The sequence below is a fragment of the Ailuropoda melanoleuca genome, chromosome 12, assembly GCF_002007445.2.
Source record: "Ailuropoda melanoleuca isolate Jingjing chromosome 12, ASM200744v2, whole genome shotgun sequence".
In the NCBI taxonomy this organism is placed as follows: domain Eukaryota; kingdom Metazoa; phylum Chordata; class Mammalia; order Carnivora; family Ursidae; genus Ailuropoda; species Ailuropoda melanoleuca.
The window spans coordinates 25,690,999-25,699,225 of NC_048229.1; the positions used below are offsets into that span (position 1 = coordinate 25,690,999).

General features: G+C 46.3%; 1 protein-coding gene across 2 annotated transcripts in view; it reads right to left on the reverse strand.

The window, feature by feature from the left end:
* The window catches only part of SMIM17 (small integral membrane protein 17), a 33,533-nt gene that overhangs the window by 17,348 nt on the left and 7,958 nt on the right, over nt 1–8,227 (reverse strand). The gene's annotated exons all lie outside the window — the stretch shown is intronic.

An 8,227-nucleotide genomic window follows, 5' to 3' on the forward strand; every position in this document is an offset into this window, starting at 1 on the left:
GAAGGAAGGAAGGAAGGAAGGAAGGAAGGAAGGAAGGAAGGAAGGAAGGAAGGAAGGAAGGAAGGAAGGAAGGAAGGAAGGAAGGAAAACAGAAAGAAGAAAAGCGCATGTATCTAGCAGAGCCAGCGGCAGAAGGGGGCTCCTGGACACTGTCCGCGGTGCTGAACCGGTCACGCTGAGCTGTCCGTGGTGCTGAATCTCTAGGCGTACTAGCTGGAGAGGGCTCTCGCTCGCTCTCTCCCTCTCTCTCTCCTTTCTCTCTCTCTCTCTCTCTCTGCCTCTGTCTCTCTCCCTCTCCCTCCCTCTTTCTCTCCCTCTCCCTCACACTGTCTCTCTGTCTATGTCTCTCTGTCTGCCTCTATCTCTGTCTCTGTCTCTCCCCCTTCTTCTCTCAGCCTCTATCTCTGTCTCTGCGTGTGTGTGTGTCTCTGTCTCTGTCCCTCCCTCTCTCTCCCTACCTCTCCCTCTGTCTCTCTCTATCTCTCGCTCTGCCTCTCTCTCCCTCCATCTGCCTCTATCTCTGTCTCTTTCTGTGTGTCTCTCTCCCTCCCTCCCTCTCTCTGCCTCTCTCTCTCCCTCTCCATCCCTTTCCCTCCCTCCTTCTCTCCCCCCCCCCATTTCCCCCTCTTGCCAACCTCACCCTCTCTCCTTCTCTTTCTTTTTCAAAGAACCCGTCTGCCTGGGGAAAGCCCTGCTGTTGCCTGGAAACAAAGGTCTCTGGACTGTGGGGAGCACGGGATAAAAACAGATGAGGGAGAAAACTGCAGAGTCATTTTAAGAGGCAAATTTGGCTCTTAGGGCAGCAGGGCCCAACTATAACCTGACTGGAATTATTAACACAGAGTTTCCAGAGCATCACTCAGGGGAAAATGTACAAAAAGGAAATCAAGGGGAAAATACCCCGGATTCAGGATGACAGTTACCTTGGGCTGGGGGGAAATGGGAGTGCTATATAAGTATATGTGAGTTATTGGCAAGACCCTAGTTTTTATGTTATGAGGTGCGGTCACAAGAAGGATGTTATTGTAGATTTATATAAATACAGCTTGGCTATATTTTATGCTAACCTGAATTATAAACATTTGAAATCATGAGCATTGGGGGCATTTTTTGAAATGAGAAGAAGCCTTAAAAATTTTAAGTTCCTAAAAAAAAATCCGTACTTTTGAATATGACCAGTTGTGCACATTGTAAACTATCCTTGTTATTACGCTATCACTTTTGCTAGTGAACAGACATGCCAACCACTTTTGTTAGGATTAGTCTTGAATTATGTGAGTTTTGAATTGTCCAAGGTCTTCAAGAACGAGCCCCTGGCATAAAATCCAACTACTGTGGGATGAATGAATGAATGAATATGTTTGTTTTTACCAAAGATCTGGTCACAAGGGAAGCCACAGCTGCTGCTATCACTCAAGAGACAGACATGCATAAAGCACCCACTATGTGCTGGCCATTGCAGGGGGCATCCAGGATGCCTCAGGCATATCCCCATCCCCTAAGAGTATGATTGCCACACCTTTTCAAGAGGCAGAAAGGTCAGGGCGCCTGGGTGGCACAGCGGTTAAGCGTCTGCCTTCGGCTCAGGGCGTGATCCCGGCGTTATGGGATCGAGCCCCACATCAGGCTCCTCTGCTATGAGCCTGCTTCTTCCTCTCCCACTCCTCCTGCTTTGTGTTCCCTCTCTCGCTGGCTGTCTCTATCTCTGTCAAATAAATAAATAAAATCTTAAAAAAAAAAAAGAGGCAGAAAGGTTCGAGCCTTTGCTATGAACTCTTTGATTAGCTAGAGTCACTGAGGTCTGACTCTTACCTACTTTTCTGTCTTCACATGGAGTTGTTGGTCTGGTGGGTTTTGATACTGCAAATTATCTAAAGAAGCTAGAGCTCATTACATTATATATATATATATTTCTTGCTTATTGTCTGCCCCGCTTTCTAGAATGTAGACTCCATGATGGTAGGGACTGTGCGTTTCTAATTCATCCCTGAGCCTCTAGCACTTAGAACATTGTTTGACACATTCTGGAAGTTTTATGAATTATTTTTATAGGGTTGAGTGAATGGAAAGTGATGTTTGTAAACATAAAATATGCCAATATCTTAATCACGGCAACTCATTAAATTAAAAAGAAGATGAGGGGACTGAACCAACACATCGGTGGGCTGGATGCAGCCCATGGTCTGCACAGCTGAGTCATCTAAGATCAAGGAGTCCTTACTGAGCAAAACTCTGCCATGAGACCATTCCATGGGCAGTTGATCTGTTGTTCCCCACTCTGGTTCCTTGAGTGCAGCCCAGAAGACAGGGCTGTGGCATCGAGCAAGGAATCCTGTCGGCAAAGATCATCCCACAAAGAAAAGAATCTACTTATCCTTTTAAACAACTACAGGGAGGGATGCCTGGGTGGCTCAGTCAGTTAAGCGTCTGCCTTTGGCTCAGGTCCTGGGATTGAGCCCCACAGCAGGTTCTGGGCTCAATGGGGAGCCTACTTCTCCCTCTGCTACTCCCCCTGCTCATGCTCGCTCTCTCTCTCTCTATCTATCTATCTGGCAAATAAATAAATAAAAATTTTTTAAAAAATTTTAAACTATAGGGAATTAATCCCACTATGTGGCTGCATTTAGTTATGGTGGTTTTTCCCCCCAACTAGCAGACATTAAGGTTATTTCCAGAAGTGGTCTTTTGGGAGCTTCAGATCTCTTGGAAAAAGCCCACATTCAACTTGTAAACAGCCAGGATTTGACCCAGGGCAATCTGTCGTCAAAGACCTTCTTATTTCGCTACTACTGAGAATTCTTCAGTTTATTCTGCAGGGGAAAAGACGAATGACTGAAGTGAGAAAATTCACCTACTTGCCTAAAACCTTGAAGCATTTAGTCACTTGGGGGCAGAGGGTCTGGGGTGAAACAGAAAAATGGCAGAGCTGCCAAGTCTGCTTAGAGAAATACGTGCCTTCTTTCACGTTGACAGTTAGGTAAGGTTCTTACCCTCATTTTACAAAACAAAATAGATCTTTGGGGACTGATGTGGAAAGAGCGTGAAGACACATCATTGCATGGAAAAAAGCAAGCTGCAAAGCCACAGATGCAGTCTGACATCACTCCTACGAAAACCCAACAACATATAAAGCAACGTTGGATATTTTCTACGGATGCATAGATGTGTATGTAAAGGCTTGGCAGATTTAAAACACGACTGGTGTTTAAGAGAAAAGGCTCAGAAGATTATCAAGTTTATCGGGTTACATTTGTTCATTGATGATGAAAAACCAGCAGCTTTCTTAAATAAGGATCACAGCCAGAAGACCAATCTTCAAGTCTCAGCATGGCAAAATTCAGGGATTAAGGTTTTTACCATGGATTACAGGTTTACAAGGAGTGTTTCATTATTTGGGGATCACCACTAGAAGGGAGGCCCTGTTATATTTGGTTAATCTCAGGGTGCAAACTAAAATTTTTCTTCCTGACTAAGGTATGTATACTGTGAATGTGACAGTTTTGCTTCCACATGTATTGCTTACAACATAAAAAGTTAAAATCCTAAAATCCAAAGATATTGACAATATGAAGGCATATTTCAAAGTCAGAGATATAAGAATGTAAAAAAAAAAGTGCACCCTAGCATCAAAGAAATATGATACATAGATTTAATTATTACAACTTATTAGTAATAATCGCATATATATCATGGTAAAGACCTATATATTCCTCGTATTGTTATTATGGGATGGGTAATATTAGCCAGGCTTGTTCTAATAATAAGGAAAGTGAAGCTCGGAATCGATGCATTCCCAGATACGTGCACAAAAATTGCTCTCTTTCTATGGGCACAGACACATATGTACATGAGAAGGAAAGCACCCTCCCAGTGCACCCCAAATCCACCAGTTACCTCTAGAGCAGAGGGCTGGGGCTGACGAAGTGAGATCAGCAGGAAATCTTGCTTTATCAATATGTTTTGACCTTTGACAAAGAAAATATGTTTACTTATTAACTGTCCAGAAATAAAATAAAATAATACTACCTAAAAAGGGACTTGGAGAAGGTGAGTTCCCCCGTCCAAGAGATGGGACGTGAACGCTCTTGCTCACCCCTGATTCCCAACACCTTCCAGTAGCTATTAAACCAAGTGACCTGGCTGGGTTTTTACACAGCCAGTAAATCGCAGGCTTGTGATTCAGACCTGAGAGACTGGCTCTAGAGCCTTCCCTGTCCTGCTCCGTGGGGCAGCCTATTTCTGGAGGTTCTTCAACACCAGCAGAGGCGCCTCCCCTCCCCAGTCTCTCCTGGGGATGAGGGGAGGGGGCTGGGGCACGGCTGGCTGTGTCTACTTTGTTCGGTCTTTGTTCTGGGTCTCCACAGAGGTCCTCTTCCTCCAGAGAGGATCCCGGATCCATTCTTGGGCAACCAACCTATCTTTTCTTTCCCTCTGTGAGAGAGGCTTGATTGCCGTGGAAACCCTGCCTCAGGTGTAGACCACCAGCTAAGGGAAAGACAGTCCTACCATTTGATTCCGTTAGGGAATCTGATGGCCCTGTTAGGATCCAATGAGATGGGGGGGCTGTGTATGTGCATGGACAACATCTCTTGAAGGCTGTCAAATAAGGGTTTCCAGAAGAGAACCCAGTGTTGGAAGAGAGAGAGAACCTTGCCTTTTTGTCATATATTCTTTTGTCCCCTTTGAGTTTTGTATCAAATAAGCTCTTAAGCGAATAATGAGAAATAAAGTACAAAAGTAGGTAAATGTTAAAGGATTAGGATAAAATGAAAAAAAAAACTGGACACAATGTTGACATGAGATGTATGGTGGCTTAAAACTACTTTTTAAGTCGGGCTCTGCACTCAGCCCAGAGTCTGCTTAGGACTCTTTCTCCCTCTCTCTCCCCTCTGCCCTGCTCGTTCTCTCTCTCTCTCTCTTAAAATAAATAAATCTTTTTTAAAAACTACTTTTTAAAATAAAAGTCGTGTCCCTACATGCTAACAAAGAAATCTGTGTGGTAAATACACAGGAGGCACGCCGTCTTATTTTCTATACTACCCTGTAGGCTTGTATAATCTCACCGTTGCTTTTCTGAAAGGAACATGAGGGTCCCAGCAGCAGGTAAGGTAGGGTAGGTTCTGTTCTGTCCCCCCCGCTGAAGAATTTCAATACATCAGCAACCTGCTCAGCAGTGGGAGCCAGTCTAAGTATTTTAATCACGGGCAGCTAGCACCCTTTTGGCGATGTGCAGAAGGGACAAGGCAGAAGGGTCAGGCGCTTCCCATCAACTGCGTACCAACTTTCACAGAAGCATCTCAATAGATTGAAAACCTGTACAGAAATCCTGCTACTACTCTGCATATTTGCTCATCAGGGCTCTGCTCAAATGTCATCATCTCAGAGAGGTCCTCCCTGATTCCAAAGCTGAAGCAGCCTCCCCTCACTCCCCCCCTTATTACCTCTGATCACGCTCAGAAATTAGCACTTGCAGCCCCATAAGACAAGGGGCCTTGGTTTGCTCACTGCTGGACCCCCAGCTCCTAGAACAGGGTCTGGCATGGAGGAGGTGCTCAGATACTTCTGGAAGGAATGACTCCCAGCTCACCCCGAAGCCTCTTGTCCCTGAGGTTCCTGCCTATCAGCAGATGCAGGAAATCAAAGTATTTTTCTATATTAGGCATCCACTGTCTTATTCCTTAGATGGCCTCTCTCCCACTGCTAAAGGGGAAAGAAGAAAAAAGCAACTCAGGCTCCTTCTTGACCCCAGTATCTCCTTCCCCTTCCCACACACCTCTGCTCACACCAACCTCCCTGTGCGACATTAAATTCAGCAGTGAAAAAATGGCAGCTTCACACCTCCTTCTTCTTCTCCTCCACTTCTTTCCCACCTCTCACCCCCTCTGTGAGGCAGGTGATCCCCTTTAAGTAAACATCCCCATCCCCATAGGCAGTTCTTTAAGAAACTTGGGCAAAAGATTCCTCCTATGAGTGTTCATGCTTTGGGAAATATTTACAGGATGAGTGAGTGAAGGAAATGGAAAATCCATTGACCCCCACCCCTGAGTGGCGGTGCTGGTGGGGGTGAATGGGGGTAGATGGACGGATAGAATCCCCTCCCAATATTTCTCCCTGGTCGTGGGAGACCAACAAACACTAGGGAGACTTGTTCTGATAACAGACATGGAGCAGGGTGGCACTTAAACCTCAACTTTAGGGGGTGATAATAAAATTATTATAATGATAATGACCACATGGAAGACAGACTAGGTACCAAGAACTGCTCTAAATGCTTCACCATACAACTCCATTTGTCCTTCACAACAGCAATATAAGGTAGATACTATCCCTTCTCCCCACTGTACAGATGAAAAAACTAAGCTGTAGAGAAAAGCAGTCACTTTTCCAAGATTCCCTAACAAGGGAGTGGCAAGCCCAGAATTTGAATGCAGCAGTGCACTGCCTCAAAGCTCTCACCTGGGGCCGCCAGAGACACCTCCACGGATGGGCAGAACCTAGTCACAAGGTCACACCTAGCTGCAAGGGAGCCTGGGAAATGCAGCTAAAACAGGGGTTCTAGCACTGTGGAAGAAGTGGAGACAAGATATTGGGGGACAATAATCAGTCTCCATCCCCCCAAACACACACATACACTTTGACCCTCTTCCATGTAGTTAAGATTCCAAAATTCAGGAGCCCGGGGGCACTGCCCATGATGGGCGGGGCAGTAATTAAGACAGGCATTTGTATACATTGGTGGTGGGAGTGCCAACAGGAAATTACTTTGGGAAGGTGTACTAGTTAGCTATTTCAGACTGATACCTCCTCTGGGTAGATAGGGTCTCCAACACCCAGCTAGTGTCAGAGAGTTCCTTGGTGGTGTGGGGGAAAAAACACACACAGAATCAGAAGATCGAACTTGCAAAATCCTATGGCATCATTTCTGCCACGTTTTATCGGTCAAAGCAAGCCACGCAGACAGCACAGATTCAAGGACTGGGAGAACAGCGTCTAACTCTTGATAGCAGGTGCGGCAAAAAAATGCGTGCCATTTTTAATACCCAAAACGAGAAAACAATTAAAAGGAAAATGGAAAGGCAGGCAGGGGGCAGAGAAGAGAAAGGAACAATGAAAACCAAAAGAAAACAACAACAAAAACAGCAACAATAACTCAGTTCCTGGGAAGAGGTAGTGCCCCTGGGCGGGAGGCAGAACGTCCAGGGCGGGTGAATTCTGCTCTGCCCATCCGTTCTCTGTGAGTTCCAGAATTTTGGAGTTTAGATCCAAGTAGAGACAAAAACACAACGACACGCTACCCCGGATCTTGCTGACCCTGTCCTGTGGCCTTCGGCAAATTCATTACACCTAAGCCGCCGCCTCCTGCAGTTAAAGGGCATATGTGGGCGTCCAGAGTCTCTCAGGGGGCCTGACACACAGCACGCACTCAATAAGTGATGGTAGTAGTAAGGTCACCCAGATATGCGGCAAGAGGCACACCCCGGAGTTACGTGGTGAGGATCCCACGGATGAATCCGTGCCAAGTGCTTACAACAGTCCCCGCCACTTAGTAAATACCAACAAGTGCGGTCTTGTTGTTAGTGCTGCTGCTGTGGGGTTTTAAAGAGGATCCATCAAACTGAGAAAACGCAACAGAAGCTGAGTATATACAATAAAAATTGCTAAGATGTTAGAGCTGCACCGTTGACTGCGGCAGCCAGTAGCCACATAGAACTATGAAACTTTATATTAATTAAAATACGACACAGCTACAAATTCAGTTCGGTGGCCGCACTGGCCACACTTCAAGTGCTCAACAGCCCACTGTAGCCAGTGGCCACCAGCTCAGACGGCGCGGAGAGAGCACATTTCCACCCGCGCATAAAGGTCTGGGGGACGGCGTTAGCGGTCCTCTGTAGAGCTCCTCTCTGAGAACGCCGAGGGAATCAACTCGTGTAACCCACACAGCAACCCTACAGGTAGGTTTCCTTACTCCCAACCTCCTTACAGGCGAGAAAACCAAGGCTCAGAGGTCCAACGACACATGGCCGGGATCTGAACCCAGGCGCACCTGGGGTCAGAGATCCTGCTCCCCCCCAGTTCTAACCCACCACCTCCTTGTTCTTTTCAGTATTGTTGAGACTGTTCCCCTTCCTTCCCTTCTTCATTCCTTCATCTTCCTCTTACCCCCTTCCCCCCCTCCTCCCCCACCCCTCTCACCTCCTCCTCCCCTAGCTCCTCACTAGGCCCC